General features: G+C 49.6%; 1 long non-coding RNA gene across 1 annotated transcript; it reads right to left on the bottom strand.

Moving 5' to 3' along the window:
- Positions 1 to 4,686: 4,686 nt before the first annotated feature.
- On the bottom strand, positions 4,687 to 8,287 carry LOC119874642. The gene is made up of 3 exons (XR_005371392.1): positions 7,064 to 8,287; positions 5,610 to 6,177; positions 4,687 to 5,306 (listed from the first exon to the last, which is right to left on the bottom strand). It is a non-coding gene; the product is annotated as an uncharacterized LOC119874642 (long non-coding RNA).
- Positions 8,288 to 17,350: the final 9,063 nt, after the last annotated feature.

Here is a 17,350-nt window from a genome sequence, read left to right on the forward strand (position 1 = left end):
ACCGGGGCTGCCCTATTTATTTATTTTTAAAGATTTTATTTATTTATTCATGAGAGATACACACACACACAGAGAGAGAGAGAGAGAGAGAGGCAGAGACAGGCAGAGGGAGAAGCAGGCTCCAGGCAGGGAGCCTGATGTGGGACTCGATCCCTGGTCTCCAGGATCACACCCTGGGCTGAAGGCGACACTAAACCGCTGAGCCACCTGGGCTGCCCAAAACATTTAAATAAACACATGCTAAAGTGGCACACACACCTCTTTATCAGTGGGTGACATGGCAAGTCTCATGGAGGTCCTAATGCTTCCGTGCTTTGAAGGAGTGATATGTATACCCAACATCCTGAGATCTCTGCAAAAATGTGGTGCATCCTGAGATGTCTGCCATCACAAGATAGTAAAAAGTATCTGTGCTTTGATACACTTGAAACTAATATAACACAGTATGTTCATTATACTTCAATTAAAAAAAGAAATATCTATGCCTTGGGGGCACCTGGGTGGTTCTGTCAGTTGAATGTCCAACTCTTGATTTCAGCTCAGGTCTCAGTCTCAGGCTCTTAAGTTCAAGCCCTGCATTGGGCTCCTTGTTGGCCATGAAGCTGACTTTTTTAAAAAAAAGTATCAGGGCACCTGGGTGGCTCAGTGGTTGAGCGTATGCCTTTGGCTCAGGTCATGATCCCGGATCATGTCCCGGGATCGAGGCCCACATCCGGCTCTGCAGGGAGCCTACTTCTCCCTCTGCCTGTGTCTCTGCCTCTCTCTGTGTCTCTCTCATGAGTAAATAAATAAAATATTTTTTTTTAAAAAGTATCAATTCTTTGTATTTGTGATATTGCAAGCTAACTGTTGTTTGTTGCCGTGTCCCATAATGAAAGGGCATGCCAAATTTTAGTTGGAGGTTAGCGAAAATAAAGATATAATTATTTCTTATCTAAGTTCGCAGACTCCTGAAGTTTATCCACAGTGCTTTTAGGGGTCTCAGAAATGTAGATTAACAACTTGCCATGGACAAGCCAAACAGCCCTTGGATTTTCAGGGTGAGACTCACGCCGCCTTCCCCCAACTGGCCATTTCATTGTTACCCAGTCTCTAAGTGACCATGCTCCCTCTGTCCCCACACGTCGGGCCACCCCCTGCCTTACCCGTCCCCGGACCCCCTTACACTTGGAGTCCTCTGGGCCCTGAGGCTGGGCATTCTCTGCTGGCACTGCTGCCTAGGTGCTGCAGAATCCCACCTCCTCCACGACCGTCTTTAGGGTTTGAAAGCCTCAATTCCACTTCCAAAGCCCTTCAGGCACATCATCTTCAAGGGGGTGTGAATAAGTGCAGGTTGGACTCTTGAAGCAGAACTCTACTTTTAATATTTTAGGGAAATTATAGGATAATATATTTCTGCACAGGAGACAGTTTCCTGGCCCCAAACAAACCATTAGTCAGTTGTGGTGCAAGCAGACTCTTTTCCTAATGGAGTCATGTGCATGTCTTTGGCCCCATCAGAGTTCTGAACTGGGTCACAGACAGACGTTTTGTCGGGTTGCTTTAGTGCTCAGGTGTTGGCGGATGACACCAGGCCTCCACCTCTGATCCTCGTGGAAAGACCACCTGCACTCTTATGCTGGGATCGTGGGGGTGAGATGCTCCCCTGCTAGTGAGCTCAGGCAAACTGCTGATGAGAGACGCCAAAAAAAATCAGGGAAACTGTCTTTTCACCCCTTTGTAATGAAACTGACTGGTTAGGTAAAAAATTCTCGACACGAACTGTGCATGTGGATCGTGTACTGACTGTACCAGTCGTGGGGCCGTGGGCTGTGTTTGGAGCACCCGGCTCACAGCACGTTGGCACCATCCCAGCACCAACCCAGTGTGTGTAACAAGGGCACGGTATTATCTCTGGCCTCAGGGGCTGGAAGCCTGAGATGTGGTCGCGGAGACAGGGCAGGTTCCTTCTGGCGCCAGAGGGAGAATGGGTGCCGCGCCTCTCCCCAGCTCCAAGGATGCGCTGCCATCTCTGGGGTTCCCTGTGGTGGGGAACGCCCCATCTCTGCCTCCACTTTCCGTGGCATCCTGTGTGCATCTGTCCTGTGTCCATATTTCTGCTTTTTATGAGAAAGCAGTAACGTGGGAGTAGGACCCCCCTGGAAGACCCCGTTTTAACTTGATCACATTCGCAGGCAGCATCCATGGTGGTGACAGACAAGCCCTGAGACAGCCCGTTATGGCTCCTGACCTTGGCTGGACATCTGCTCCTGTTCCTCGGCTTCTTGCAGTTCCCTGAGCCTGTTCTCAAGCCCTCTATCCATCCCCTGAGCTATCGATGTATTCCCCATGAATTCCTTTTTTGCTTGAGTTAACCAAGATCCTGTTTCTTGTAGCCAAGAACCCCAACTAACGGGCATCAGTAGGTGATTGCTGCGTGAACGGGTGAGCTACAGGCGGCTGTGGGTTTCAGCGGGTCCCTGCTTGTCCCTTGGTGCCACCGGGCGGAGGGTGGCTGGGTGTCCTGGGAGGCCTGGGGTCACCTGCTTGCTCTGTTAGACGATGATGGGGCCTGCCCTGGGCATTGTCGGTCATGCCCCCCTCTGCTTTCGCCCTCTCCCCTGCCTCCCATATGGAGATGAGGCTACGTAGCTTAAATATTTATCAAGTGCATCTCTTATGCCAAGAAAAGACCAGGAGACCTTGACACAAGTTACTACTAAAAACAGTGCTGTGATGTATGTCCCCGTAAAGATGTCTGTATGTATGTACAAGAACGTTTACAGAGGAATTCTTGGGCCGGAGGGGACGTTCATTTAAAATTGTGAGAGGGGCAGTCCTGGTGGCTCAGCAGTTTAGCGCCACCTTCAGCCCAGGGCCTGATCCTGGAGACCCAGGATCGAATCCGACATGGGGCTCCCAGCATGAAGCCTGCTTCACCCTCTGTCTCTCTCTCTGTCTCTCTGTCTCTCTCTCTCTCTCTGTCTGTCATGAATAAATAAATAAAATCTTTAAAAATAATAAAATAAAAAAATAAAATTGTAAGAGATGATCCCAGATTGCCCACCCAAGAGATTGTATCAGGTCCCCACCGCACAGAGCCACGTGCAACAGGGCTCGTCTCTTATCACCCCTGCCCCAGATGTCATCTTTGCAGGTCAACTAAGTGAGAAACACTTTCCTTTTAGACTTGATATGCAATTTGGCTTTATTGTTAGTGAGGAAAGGGCTCTTCAGATGCTTGAAAACACTTGTATGCCTACAAGTTCCACAGCCTCTTGACTGCTTTTTCATCAGTGAAATAATCAGCAGTAACGAGCAGCACCTCCTGGGTGGTGAGATTTACATCAAACGTGGTAGACATGGCTGTTCCATAACAGCTGGTGGCCTGGTGGTCACCCCAGGGGCGCAAGACGAGGGGTGCATGAAACAATCAGAAAAAAAAGCAAGAAGTGGGGCACCTAAGTGGCTTAGCTGGCTGAGAGTCCAACTCTTAGTTTCAGCTAAGGTCTGCTTGAGATCCTCTCTCTCCCTCTCCCTTTGCTTCCTTCCCCCTCGTACTCTTTCTAAAATAAATAGATAAAATCTTAAAAAAAAAAAAAAAAGAGAGAGAGAGATGACTTGGGACAACTGGGTGGCTCCGTGGTTGAGCATCTGCCTTCAGCTCAGGGCGTGACCTGGGATGGAGTCCCACATGGGGCTCCCAGGGAGCCTGCTTCTCCCTCTGCCTGTGTCTCTGCCTCTCTCTGTGTGTCTCTCATAAATAAGTAAATAAATATCTTTAAAAAAGAGGTGACTTTAATCTGGAAAAAAAAAGAAAAAAAAGCAAGAAGATATAGGATGTTGTTAAATATTCTCTGTCTCACTGTGATGAGCAAGGGTAGAAACAGCAGGTGCCATTCACCCTGGAACCTCCAGGCAGCTGATGCATCAGTGGACCCTGCTCAGAGCTCACCTGATGGTTGGAGAGAATGCCCCTTCTGCACCACTGGGCACTTGTCCTGGGCAATCAGAGGCCTTGTGCCTCCCATGAGGATTCCCACCTGGGCATAGGTAGGAAGTCTTTCCCAGGCACCCTTGCCGTCCCCCCCCACCCCCCGCCTTCCAGGCAGTGCTGTCAGAATGTTACCCTCCCTCTGCAGAGCCCACATACTATCCCTGTCTCTTTCTGGAGGCTTCTTTCTTTGTTTGAGCTCTGGCCCATCCCACTGAAGCTTCCATCAGGCGTCCCACTTCCATCAAGCATCCCCAGTGACTTTATGTAAAACGAAGGACCCCTCCTCCATAACTTGTTGCTCTCCCTCCACTGCTCTGCTTCCCACCCTTTTTTAAAAACCTGCCCTGATGTCCAATTTGCTTGCTTTAGGTCTAATTATGGACAATATGTCAAAGCCATTCATTAGATAATTCAGTTAAACGTATTAAAGACCAAACTACAAAGGTTGCTTGTGAATAAAAAAAGGGTCATGTTTATGCATGAAATAACTCAGATTGGTCCTCTCGGGGTGGCACCAGCGGGGGTCTGGTTCCAGCACTCTGGCGGCTCCAGTCACCCTGTCTCTGTAGAGCTACTAAGCTACTAGGGGGAGGACCACAGAGGTGTCCTGCCAGTTGAGGAGGGCCGGGCCGCAGCACCCCCCCCCCCCCCCCCCCCCCCCCCCCCCTGCTTGTAGCTCCTTCTGTCCTGGGTATCACAGAGCCTCCGATGGAGATGCACTTCCCGGTTGCTCTGGGTTGCTTCGGCCTTTAGAAGGATTATCATAGCGGTGCCCCCCACCCCATTATAAGCCCTTCCCATTTCAATCGATGGTGTTTGTGGGTAACCTAAAGCCTTTGATCCAAGGTTGTTTACCTGCCCAGGGACACCATTAACTTTCCTGAACAATGGCACAGCTCCAGGGAGTTATCTGAGACTCAGACCTAGTTCCAGAACAATCAACTCTAAGTTGTTTAAGAAGGCTGTGTACATTAAAACAGCCATAAATCACGGTAATGAATCCAGCAGCGTGGGGAGAAATTCATTACCCATCTGATACATGGGGCTCTTACTTCAGTGCTTGATGCATATCCTTTTGTGGGTGGTAAATGAGAAGATGTGATAGTAACACACTGCTCCATAAACAGAAAACATTGCACATGTATGGGGGTGGGGGCAGAGGGGTAAGAACCCAAGCAACCCACCCAACACGTAAGCGCTTTATTATTATAAGATTTCTTGGGGCCAACAGTTCAGCAAGGAGAATTTATAAACATATTTCAACCCTTGGAAGGATTTCAGCATAATTTGCTTGGGCTCCTTAAGCGAGGAGGAATGCATCTCTGGGTCTCTGCAGAGCAATAAAAAGAGAGAAGTGGCTGTTTGTATGTGCGTGTGCTTTCACAGCATCTGAAATGCTTCATACTTTCCAAACTAAATGGGTCTGTCTGCCTTCGAGACCAGGAAGGATGGCAGAGCCCAGGAGCGTCTGGGGAAGGCACAGAATGCTCTGAGCGCGGGCATGTGCTGCCAGGCAAGCCAAGGTCAGCGTCTTTCTGAAACTTTCATTTGGAAGTGAAAACGCTGATGCATGGGGCCCAGTTCTCATTTGATTTCCATTTGCAAATGAACAGGAATGATTTCTTCCACTTACCCTTGGTGATTAACGTTGGCCATCAACACTGCACAAACAAATGAGCCTGCCCCAGTTCTCAGCTGCATACGTTCGTTCAACACCTCGGAAATGTCACATCTTGGGTTTCTGGGTCAGGAATGAACAAGCACAGGGAACTACGAGGAGTTAACCTTGGCTTCTGGGGCTGGCCTGGTTCTTACATGAGACTTTTCAAATATTGGTCCTATGTCGGGTTCTTTCAAGTGGGTGATAGCTGGGGGAAGTGCCTGTCATCCAGAATGCTGTGGCCAAGCCGTCCCTGCTGTGTCCCAGCTGCTCTGCTGGGCAAGGAACAGCCGGGCCATGAGGACGTTTGCTTCAGGATCAGAAGGGGTCGTTGTGAAGAGTGAGATCACGCTGGCTCTTTGGGAACTTGCTTCCCCTACATACCACAGAAGCCACAGAACAGGGGCCTGTAGCGGTGCATCCAGGTGGTCCTGTCCTCCCTGGACGTGCCCTCTGAGCTGCCCTTGCATCTCTGGGAGCGAAACCCCGCCTGCCCTGCAGAGCCTCCCGAGGCTTCAGCAGATGGATCAGGGATGAGCATCTGTGACAGAGAAAAGGACATCCTCCTCCAGACCCAATCCCACACCCACGGAGCGGATGTGACCTTGGGATGCCCACTGAGTTTGGGACAAGCATCTCCTCATCCCCGGGCGCCCTGTGAGGCAAGAGAAGATGCTTAGGTGGGGTGGGAGAGGTGTAGAGGGAGGGATATCACCTGCTGATCTTGGGTGAAAACATGGAAAGTCTAGCTGTCACGCTCTCACGGCGTCCCCTCCCTGCCTCTCCTGCCTTCCTCCGACTCGACTCCTATGCCACCCCAAGCCCATCCCCCCGAGCCCACCCTCATCTATGCGCCCACCTGTCACCCAGAGGCCTGGAGTCTCCCTCAGGGGCTCCCAGATCCACTTCTCCTCATCCCACGCCCCCTGCTCGCCTCTGGCGGTGCCCACCTCGATTTCTACCATAGCTTGTGGATTTTCCTGCGTTTATCAAATGTTGCATTTTCTCGGGATCCCGGCCTATTCTCATGTTAAACCGTCTTTCTGTATGACGGATCTAACTTCATGGTTCTAACTCCTGACTCAGTATCCTCATCCTCAAGCCCTCCAGCGCTCGGACGGAATCGCGTGGCTGCTGGTCTGCGGTCTCCATGTGGGTGACTTTCAGGCAGCTCCCACCAACATCTCCAGGATGGACTCATCGCCTCCTTACCCTTAAAACCACTGCTCTTCTAGTGTTCTGTTGGTCATGGTGCCACCACTCACTTGGTGACTAAGCCAGGCACAGGGGAGCTCTGCGGGGCTCCCCGCGACTGTCCATCTACACCACCCGTCTGTCACTGGGATGCCTGGATGCTCCCACCAAATCACTCCTGAACCCACTTCTATGCATTCCAGCCCCCAGCCCAAGCCTCCATCAGCACCAACCTGAGATGTCCCCATAGCTTGGTGCCCTCTGGGCATCGCTTTTGGCTTCTCTAGTCTGCTTTCCACACTGTGGACAAAAGGACATTCCAGACTCTCAAAAGCAGTTCTTCAGTAGCTTCCAGTGTGCACAGACTCAAATCTGAAGCCCATAATGTGGCCGGTGACACAGGATTTGGCACCTGCTACCTCTGCCTTGTTTAGCTGCCTTCTTGTTTACGTTCTTTCCGGAACCGGATTCAAAGAGCTCCCGCATCGTAGAGGGCTCTTCCTTCTGGTGGGTCTTTGTAAAATTCACGACGCTGACCTCAAAGGCAATGGGTGAAAAAGACGGCATCTACTGCTGACATGAATGACACCACTGGAACTCTCCAGAATTGCTGACTGTGATGTCACTTGGCTCAACCACTCTGGAAAACTGACTGACTGCCTCCACCACAACAGATTGTACCTACAGCCCATGGTTCCTAACTCTACTTCTCCATGTGCACCCACAAGATACAAATAAGCACATTCACGGGGGCAAAATGTAATCGTAGCCCCCGACTGGGAACATGCAAATCCATCAATGGCAGAATGGATACCTGGTGGCAGAATATTTACTCCGTGGGCAACAGCCAGCAGTGGGAATCACACTGCTCGGCCTCAAATACCCTTCAGGGAAGACTCTTCTTTCAGAACCAGTGATGTGCGACATGTCCACCCAGCCCTTTCCATCTGAAGAGTCACGTCCTTCAGTCCTGGGAAATGTACTGGGTTTTGTTGGTTTGTTTGTTGTACTTTCTTCTTTCCTGTTTTATCTCTTCTCCTTTTCTGGAACTCCTGTTTGTCTAACGGACGTTTGGGGTTGATCCTCTAATTTTCTTATTTTCTTCTCCTACTCAATCTTTTTGACTCTGTACATTTTTCCAGACAGATTTCTTCAGCTTTCTTTTCCAAGCTTTGAATTTTTAAATTCAGGATCCTATTTTTAGTATCTAAGAGCAGCAACTGGTTACTTGTGAACTGCTCCTGTTTTGTTTTGTTTTTAAGATTTTATTTATTTATTCATGAGAGATGGGGGGAGGGCAGAGACACAGGCAGAGGGAGAAGCAGGGCTTCTCCTGGTTTAAACTGATTCTGGGGGGCGCCTGGGTGGCTCAGTTGGTTAAGCATCTGACTCTTGATTTTGGCTCAGGTCGTGATCTCAGGGTTGTGGGGTTGAGCCCCACGTCCAGCTCTGTGCTCAGCATGGAGTCTTCTGGAGATCCTTTGTCTCCTTCTGCCCCTTCTGCTCGTGCACGTGTGCTGTCTCTCCCTAAAATAAATCAATAGGTCTTAAAAAAAATAAACTAACATTCTGTTCTATTGTTTCATGAATCCAGTATCTCCCTTATTTCTCTGATGATATTCATTACAGTAATTTGGTTTTTAGTTTTCTTTTGCTCTTTTTTGTTTGCTTTTTAGTGACTTCCTCTATTTTTCCTTAGTTTCATCTTTGTCTTTGTGTTGGAAGCTCTATTCAAATCTCTTGTGATATTTGGCTATCAGTTCACATTTGGGAACGAGGCATGCAAAAGCTGTTCAGAGCTCTCTGTGTGTGATGGATTAAAGATGGCCACACATTGTCTCTTCTCCTCCCATTAAATTACATCCTGAGACCTCCAAGGCCAGATCATAAGCAGCTGTGTGGCTTGTGCCCAGGCTTCCTAGAACTTTTGCTCATGGAGGCCACCTGCCACGCTGTGAGGAAGCCCAAAGAGCCACATGGAGGAGCCTGTGTTGGGGAGAACTGAGGCCAGCAGGCTGGGCCAAGCTGCTAGCTCACAGCCACGTGCATGAGCCATTCTGGAACCCGTTCCACTGTGTGAGGAAGTGTGTCTGCTGAGTTCTGCCTAAATTGGAGATTTGCGAGGAAAAGCAATTATTCCTGTTTTAAGCCACTGTGTTTCAGGACCACACGCCACATGATGCCACACGACACCACACGGTGTACAGAACTGCTTGTGTGCACAAGCAGGGCATTTCACCTGGTGGTACTCACTCTGGGGTGGTTAGGTGGCAAACGGCCTTTGGTTAGGGAAGCCCCCAATAACAGCGTTTGTAGACAAGATGCTGTTTGCCTCCAGCCAGATGTGCAGCCATCACTACCCTCTGCCTCCATAGCTCTTTTCATCTAGGAAAACAGAAACTCTACTATCCTACAATGTTTGATTTAACCAGCTCCAATTGGTTTCTATTCCTTGAAACTAAGTTCTAGCTAGGACATGAAACTAAGTTTCTATTCTAGCTAGGACATTCCTTGAAACTAAGTTCTAGCTAGGACATGAAACTAAGTTCTATTCCTTGAAACTGTGCAAGGCGTGTCTGTGCAAAAGCTGTAGGTGGAAGGCCAGCTTGGATGGGATCACTGTGGGTGCTGAGGTAGGCTGAGCTGAAACCTTTCTTAGGTGATGGGAAGATTCTGTGTTTTCTGAGCCACAGATGAGTAGTATAAAACTGTGTTGAGAAGTCGGACTTGACAGTGTTGAGTAATACGGAATGAAGAGGAATATGAAAGCAAAGGAGATGAGTTCATTAACTCAACAAGTATCTATCAGGCTCCCTGTAGACACCACGCCCTGGTCTTGGCCTTGGAAATACAGCAAGGGACAGAATAGTTGAGGTCTCTGCCATCATGACATTTATATTCTACTTGGGAAAGACATATAAGGTACAAGTCAATGCATACACAAGATAATTTCAGAGAGCAAAAATTGTTACCAAAGAGGGGCGCCTGGCTGAGCAGTTAGTTGGTGAACACGTGACTCTTGGTCTCGGGGTCGTGAATTCAAGCCCCATGCTGAGGGTAGAGTTTCCTTAGGAAAAGAACCAAATGAGATGGCAAAATAAACAGTGTATGGAGAGGGTGGGGTCCACTTTAGATATATGACCAAACAAGAAGTCTGTTAGGGTGGGGAGATGGAAGTACTGGTTAGGACAGTTAACTCAGGAAGGACTCCAATCAGTCCTGTTGAATTCCACAAATTTGCACCTCTGGCACAAAATCCAGGAGTTTAAGGGCTTAAATGGAGGCCAGAGGTTAGGGGGCACACAAAAGGCTGGTGCAGAAGAAAGTTAGTCTAGGGTCATTGAAAGAAGTCGAATGTGTGAGGAGAGTTAGTTTTGGGGGAAAGTTGATTCTTTCCATTTGGGATTTGGTAGTTTGAGGATATGAATGGGACACCTGAGTGGAAATGTCCAGCAGACCCAGAGGTCAAGCCTGAAAAAGTCAGCTCCTTTCTCTGCCTGTACCTCCTCGTGGATCTACCTCCTGACAACCAACCTTGGCCATCAAGCCCCTGTCCACGGCCACCCCGAGGTCAGGCACTAGTCCCTTCCGGCCTGTGGCTCAGCAGCAGCCACTTTCTTGACTTTACCTCCCAGTGTGAGGCCAACAGGAGATGCTCCACAAATGTTTGCCGAATGAAATGAGATGGAATCTGAGATGTGCAAAAAAAGAGGGGAGTGTTAAGCTGCTGAAATTTGGAGTTGGCAGCATTTTTATACTTTTTTTCCAGACTGGCAGGAAGAAGAGGCTGATGGGTTACAAAATGGCAGCGTGGCAGGAACATCTTGGCACCAAGGGCAGGCCTGAGACCGTGGCCCTCTGCTGTCCTCAGAAAGGTGGTGGAGCACACCCAAGATGACGGGTGGCCAGGGGCTTTAAAGAGGGTGCACCAGAGAGTTTCTGGGGGTCTCCGACAGTCCTGAACAAGTGGCATCCGTGTTCTGGGCCACTTTCTGGCTTATCGTTATGTCCCATACCCCTCCTGGCCTCCCCAGGAATTAACAGTGACCCTAAGAGGAGGCAGTTAGCCTGGTGCCAGGAAAGTCTCTGCTGAGCAGGTGCAGAGAGGAGGACATCGAAATTGGAAGTCACTTCTTGAGAGCCACACAGCAGGGCAGTGGTGGCAAATGGTAGAGGAGCCCCCACACCTTGTGCTTCAAAACTTGACGCAGCGGTTCCAAGCAGCTCTGGGGTAGCTAAGCACTTGCACTGCTAGGCTGTCCCACAATGAATCCCCTTCTTCCCTCCTCTGTACCCTCTTCAGACAAGATTTACTGAAGTCAAGTGAACCTTGGTTCAACCTTGTTCGCAGGTTCTAAGTGGTCGTTTCACTTAAGACATTTACCTAAAAGCCCTTTCCATAGAACCAACTCCTGCAGGCATGCTGCCAGCAATTAATGAAAGATGATAAAATAATAAAAGAAGTAATACATTAACTATATTATCCTTGCACATTTGGGCAGTCCTTTTCATTATATCCTCTTTATGGACATTCTCCAGCAACATTTGAAGAGCTCCTTTATTGCTGTTCTGTGCCTGTTTAGGTTTCTAGACATTAACAGGCTACTTAAATGCTAATGCTCTCTTCGGCTCTCTGTCTTCGCTGGTGGGCTTTGACGCAAATGCTCAGTGGGTACATTACATCCATACCTTCCCCCTTCTGCTTGGAGAGGGAGCGGAAAGAGAACTCGGGATGACAGATTTCACTTTTGGGCTCCCAGCCCCTGAAGGAGATTGGATTGCTAATTAAGAGAAATGATGCAATCGGCCTTCATCTCTAATTTGCTTAGAGAACAACGTGGTCTAGAAGGCAGCGTCCCTTGGAGACCTAGGATTTCCAGGTCACAGTCTGGGGTGGGCACGAGCGACACCTGTCTTACCCGGAGCAGCCGACCTGGGGTGACATACTGTGTGCTGCGTGTCTGTGCTTCTGTTCCACCGGCTTGTCCCGCCCCCTCCGAGCCTTTCCCAGACCCATTAATACCTGTCTGATACACCTAAGGCCCAGCTGCTAACTTTTGAAAAGAGCGCGGGTTTTGGAGGAGAGAAACTGTGCCCAACAAAACCACGAACTCTTTCGGCAGCTGTGGTGGCCACGTGACACGGTTCTGACCAATGAGATGTGAGGAGAAAGTCGGAGGGGATGCCTGGGAAAGTCTATGAGACCACGTGACAGTTGACCAATGAGAAGCAAGGAGAGTTATGGGTGTGATTGTTGGGAAAGTTCAGGTGGCCACGTGACACGGTTCTGACCAATGAGATGTGAGGAGAAAGTCGGAGGGGATGCCTGGGAAAGTCTATGAGACCACGTGATGGTTCTGACCAACGAGATGTAGGACGGATGGCACGATTTCTAGGAAAGTTCATCTAGCCTCACTCAGGAAGCCCTCCTTCCTCTCTTTCCTTCCTCCTTCCTCTTACCTTCTTTCTGCCTGGCAAGGGGACGGATGGACTCCGGACAGGCAGCCTGCACCCCGAAATCATCGGGTAATAAGCCCGAGTGTGGAAATGAGCACGCTCAATGCGAGGAAGAGAGCAGAGACACCGAAGAGCCTGAGGGTCTGGCAGCATCTTGAATCGATGTGGGTCGGGTGTGGGTCACCTACCTCGGGACTCGTGGCAGAGACGAAGTCCCTGGGTGTAGTAGCCACTGTGGGAGAGGTTTTCTGTTCTTGCAGCTGGTTGCCTTCCTCGCTGATGTGGTGTCACAAGGAGAGAGCTGGGCCGGGTGAGCAGTCATCATCTTTGAAGCCTGGGCAGGACTGGGGACCGGCCAGGGGTCCTCTGGCGGGCACAGCCTCACCCCTGCTATAAACTTGGTCCCCGTGGCCTCCATTCCTCCTGTGCTGGTCACCCTTGTTCCTGTGCTTACCTGGCAAGAGCTGACCTCTGGAGGCCCCGCCCAGGACGCGGGCTGGGCCCCTCTCCCTCCCCAGCGTCTCCTCTTGTGTCCCCACTGCAGGCACATCTTCCAGTTTTGACTGTTGTGTGACGGAGGCGCAAGCCTTCTACCTCCCCCTGGCTGGAAGCTGACTGCTCTAAAGACAGCAAGTTGAGAGCAGACGACTAGAGAAAGTGAAAAAGACGCCAGAGAGCGGCAGTGGGCGCGGGTGAACCCAGCTGTGCCCCCTGATAGCTTATTCTGCAAACCTCCTGTGTCTGCCTTCCTTCTTGAACCCTCAGTTGAAGAACTGAGCTCAATTTTCTGAGCTAATCCAAGGAAAGGAGAGAGCCTTATGCCGCTGGAGCGTCGTGAAGGAGAACATGGGCTGCTGGCCAGATGCCTGTGGCCTCCCTGGGTGTGGACAGGTGCCCTCAGATGGGAGGAGGCCACCATTCACTGCAGCACACGTTTCAGTGGTCTCTTGCCATTTTACTTTTCAGCTATTTTTATCAAAAACTTAATTTTTCCCTGCAGTGGACTTACCGGTCCCTTTGCCTAATGATAGTTCTGATTCTTGGAAGCTGAATGTCATTCGGGTTGTGCCTCCAGTGTGACGGCGTTCTGGGGCAAGGCCTTCTGAGTTCCAACCCTCTCCTTGTACTCCTGAAGAAGCTGTCCCAGAGGTGAGTGGCACTCCTGCCACAGCTGCAACCCCCCACCCCCACCCTGGCTTTTCTCTTCAGGGTTCTGGGCCTCTGCTCTCTCTGGTAAAGAGCAGAAGTGGGTCTCCAAGGAGGCGGACAAGCAGGATTGAGATGCAGAGGGGACAGGTTCCAGCACAAGGTAAGGTCAGGAGCCCGAGAGGTCACAGTCTTTTGTGAGCTCAGGAACAGGGTGACCAGGACAGGAAGGGAGGACGGTAGCCAAAGAAGAAAGCAATAATCTTTTCCAAACTTCGAGGCCTCTCCTGCTCTTCCCTCTCACATGACTTTCCTGGATGTCTCTGCTTCTCTGCTAAGACTCCCAGCATCTGTTGGCTCCTCAAGTTCATAGGGGACCTGTGGACCCCAGTCCTTTGCTGTGACATAGCTGAGCTCTCAGGCAGCTCGCTCCCCAGCCAGCTGCCCCAGAGGGTCAGTATGAGCTCGTCCTGACCTTGGATCAGTCCTATCTCCAGTGAACACCAAGAGCTGTTTGGGGAGGAGCTCCAAACTGACCCTGTGAACCCCATAGAAAGTCCCATGTGTGTAGTGCTGTTGAGGCCTGAATGCTCTGGAGAGGTCGCCTCCAGCACTCATGGTGATGAGAAATTTTTGTGAATTCATGAGCACCTGTTTTTGCCTAAAGAATAAAAAAGACAAACACAAGTTGCCCGTGAGAAAAGGTCCTTGGTTTCATCCTCTTCGGCTCAACCGACCAGTGACATGGCTCGCTGGCACGACAATGACATATATTCACTGTATTAATATTTCGTGAATGGTTAATCTTATGCATCCTCCTTTATTCCTTTTATTTTGATCTTGGAAGGAACACTCATAACCTTTCAATTTAGACATTTTATATTATTCACGATGGAAATCAAAAAGCTTTGCCAGATTGGAGCTGAAATGTCAATTAATTGTCAATTCGTCACATTGAGTAATTGATTAATTGGCACAATGTTAATCTCTAAATCAGTGGTAATAAATTACTTGGTTTTTAATCTTGACCTTCAGAGTGCTAAAACTCTTCAAATTGCCACTGTTCTGTGGGAAAATGACTGATGGAGCTACATTCCTCCCATAATTTTTGTTGCTCCTAAAATTTCTACCTAATTGAGAGTCACAGGAGTGCCTGGAAGCCAGCTGAGCCAGAGCACTCCAGCCTTGCGCCGACGTCAAGGTGGAAGGATGAAAAGTGGGTCAGGGCGCCGGCTGTGCCCAAGAGCACAGCCTGGTTGATGGCTTTGGTGTGGGGTTTTTGGATTTTTTGGTTTTTTTTCAAACCTAATCACTTTAATATCACTTAGAATTAATGTAATAGGTGCCCTATTTACCACAAAATTTATAGCTAAGCGACTGAGAAAGTGTCCTTTTTTCTTTCTTTCACTGTTGAGGCCAAACACGGAATATGTAGTAACTGTGTTCTTCACTGTTCTCAGATCTGGCTTCCTGGGGTTTCTGGTCTCACATCCACAAACCCCATTCTCTCCTTGACCGGAGGAATAAATGCATTCACCCTGACCCCACATGGCTCATAAAGGGTAACGTTTTTGCAAGCTGGAAAGCTTTGGGAGTAGCTCCTTTGAATTTTCTTTCTAAACCAGGGGTGAGATTTGAGGTAGGTCACCTGGTCCTGGGCCTCAGGGCTCCACTCTCAGCCTCCTTTGTCCTTCCCATTCCACTGCTCCCTCTTCTGTGAATGCACAACAGATAGCTCGCGTGTGGACCTGCCACCTTCTGGGGCTGCTTGATAATTAACAGGTCCTCCTGAAGGAACCCCAGAGCTGCCCCTGATGCCCTGGGAGCCCCCACGTGCCCCCCCCCCACCGCTGCTGTCAGCCTCTCCTGGTTGACAGTCCGTGGACTGTCCTGGGACTGGAGCATGGGCTCCTCTGAGGGACCACGGACAATCAGCTGAGGAGTGGTCACGTTGTTACGTGAACATGTCTACACAGCTGGGCTCTCACCACCTGGACCTGGCTACCATCATTCTGCCTTTGGGAAGCCACTCTGGCCTCCCTGAGGGCTTTCCCATGTGGAAAAGGTTTAGGAAGGTAGCGTTGTGTATACATAAGGTGGGATTTCACTTGTTTGATGTTTCTAGGAGTTTCAGTGAGATTCATGGCTTTTCTGGGAACCCCCCACTGTACAACCATCAGGCCTAGGGGCCTCCTGACCCTGGTTTCTCAGGTCCTCCTGGGACCCCACAAGGGACTAGGCCAGGCCACACACAGGGAGATTGACCACCAGCCGGGCCACGGTGGCCTTGAACGCAGCCCCTTGTGACCCAGGCAAGGAGGCCAGGCTGGCAGAGGCAGAGGAACTATAGGACTTGGGGTGGGCGTCATGGAGACGGGAGTGTGTATGTCCTATGCTAGTGCGTTTTGCCAAAAAAAACCTCTTCTGCATAAACATAACCTGTGTCATCTTATTCCCAGAGATGCTAGCTTGCATAAAATTAGGAGGAAACAAGCAGGACACTACAGAGAGGGGTCACCAGACAGAGTCGGGGAGACCCCGCCTGGCCTCAGCTGGCAATTTGATGCTGTGGAAAATAATCCCTCGTGTAAAAGAGACCAGCAGAGTAAAATCCAAATGCTGTGTAGGGACCTGCAGGGAATCATGACTTTAAAAACTCCCTCTTTAAATGGCATTTAGGGGACAAGCGGGGAAATCTGAGGATGGACGGCATAGCATGTGATCTGTGGGGTGGTCTGTTGTCTTCAGGGCGATGGTGACATGGTGCTTGTCCCATCACTTCAGGAGATGTGTGCTGACGTATTAGATGTGAAAGTCATGCTGTTTGTAGTTTACATTCAAATGGTTCAGCAAAAAATGTGTACACCCTCGCCCACCCAAACAATACGCCCACAACTACATGGACACGTGTGTATACACACCCACGTTCACATCCACAGACATGTACTGCATGCATACACATGCACATAGAGCAAGAATGTAAATGTGACAAGATGTTAACATTTGGTGAATTTAGGTGTAGGATATGTGAATGCTTTTGTACCATGTGTTTAGTTTTCTGTAGATCTAAAAAAAATTCTTTTTAAAGATTTTATTATTTGAGAGAGAGAGAGAGAATGAGCAGGGGGAAGGCAGAGAGGGAGAAGCAGACTCCCTACTGAGCAGGGAGCCCGATGTGGGGCTTGACCCCAGGACCCCAAGATCATGACCTGAGCCAAAGGGCAGACGCTTCACCAACTGAGCCCCCCCAGCTGCCCCAATTCAAACATTTTTTTAAAAGGATTTTATTTATTCATGAGAGACACAGAGAGAAAGGAGGTAGAGACACAGGCGGAGGGAGAAGCAGGCTCCATGCAGGGAGCCCAACGTGGGACTTGATCCCAAGTCTCCAGGATCACATCCTGGGCTGAAGGCGGCGCTAAACCACTGAGCCACCCAGGCTGCCCTCAAACATTTTTAAAATAAAAAATGGAGTGATAAGCACTGTGCAGGTCAAAGAAAACCCATTCATGGCCTGGGTTTGGCCTACTGTTGCCCGTAGAAAATTCTAGAACTAGTGGTTAATTTAAATTTAGATTTGAATTTTCTTCTTGCATCTCCTAAGCTGCTATAACTTAAAAAAAAATACTTGAGAATAAGTAAAGAAATAGTATTACAAGTTTTTCTAACCTTTTGCTTCCTTCTTCAGATTTCCAGCCATGGTGTCTATTTGGTTGGAGAACAGAGGGCAATAGCCACAGAGAAGGGAAACATTCTGGATTTTCATAATTTATCAGAGAGCTTAGCGGAGACCTGACTTGATATTCTGCATCGTGTGGGCCCGTTTTACTGACTAGGACTGACTACTGCCTGGGTCTGGAGACCAAGGGAAAACGCAGGGCTCTTTCTCTCTGTCACTCCCAGGTGCTGGGTGCTGG

Source organism: Canis lupus, chromosome 16 (assembly GCF_011100685.1).
Source record: "Canis lupus familiaris isolate Mischka breed German Shepherd chromosome 16, alternate assembly UU_Cfam_GSD_1.0, whole genome shotgun sequence".
NCBI classification, from domain to species: Eukaryota; Metazoa; Chordata; class Mammalia; order Carnivora; family Canidae; genus Canis; species Canis lupus.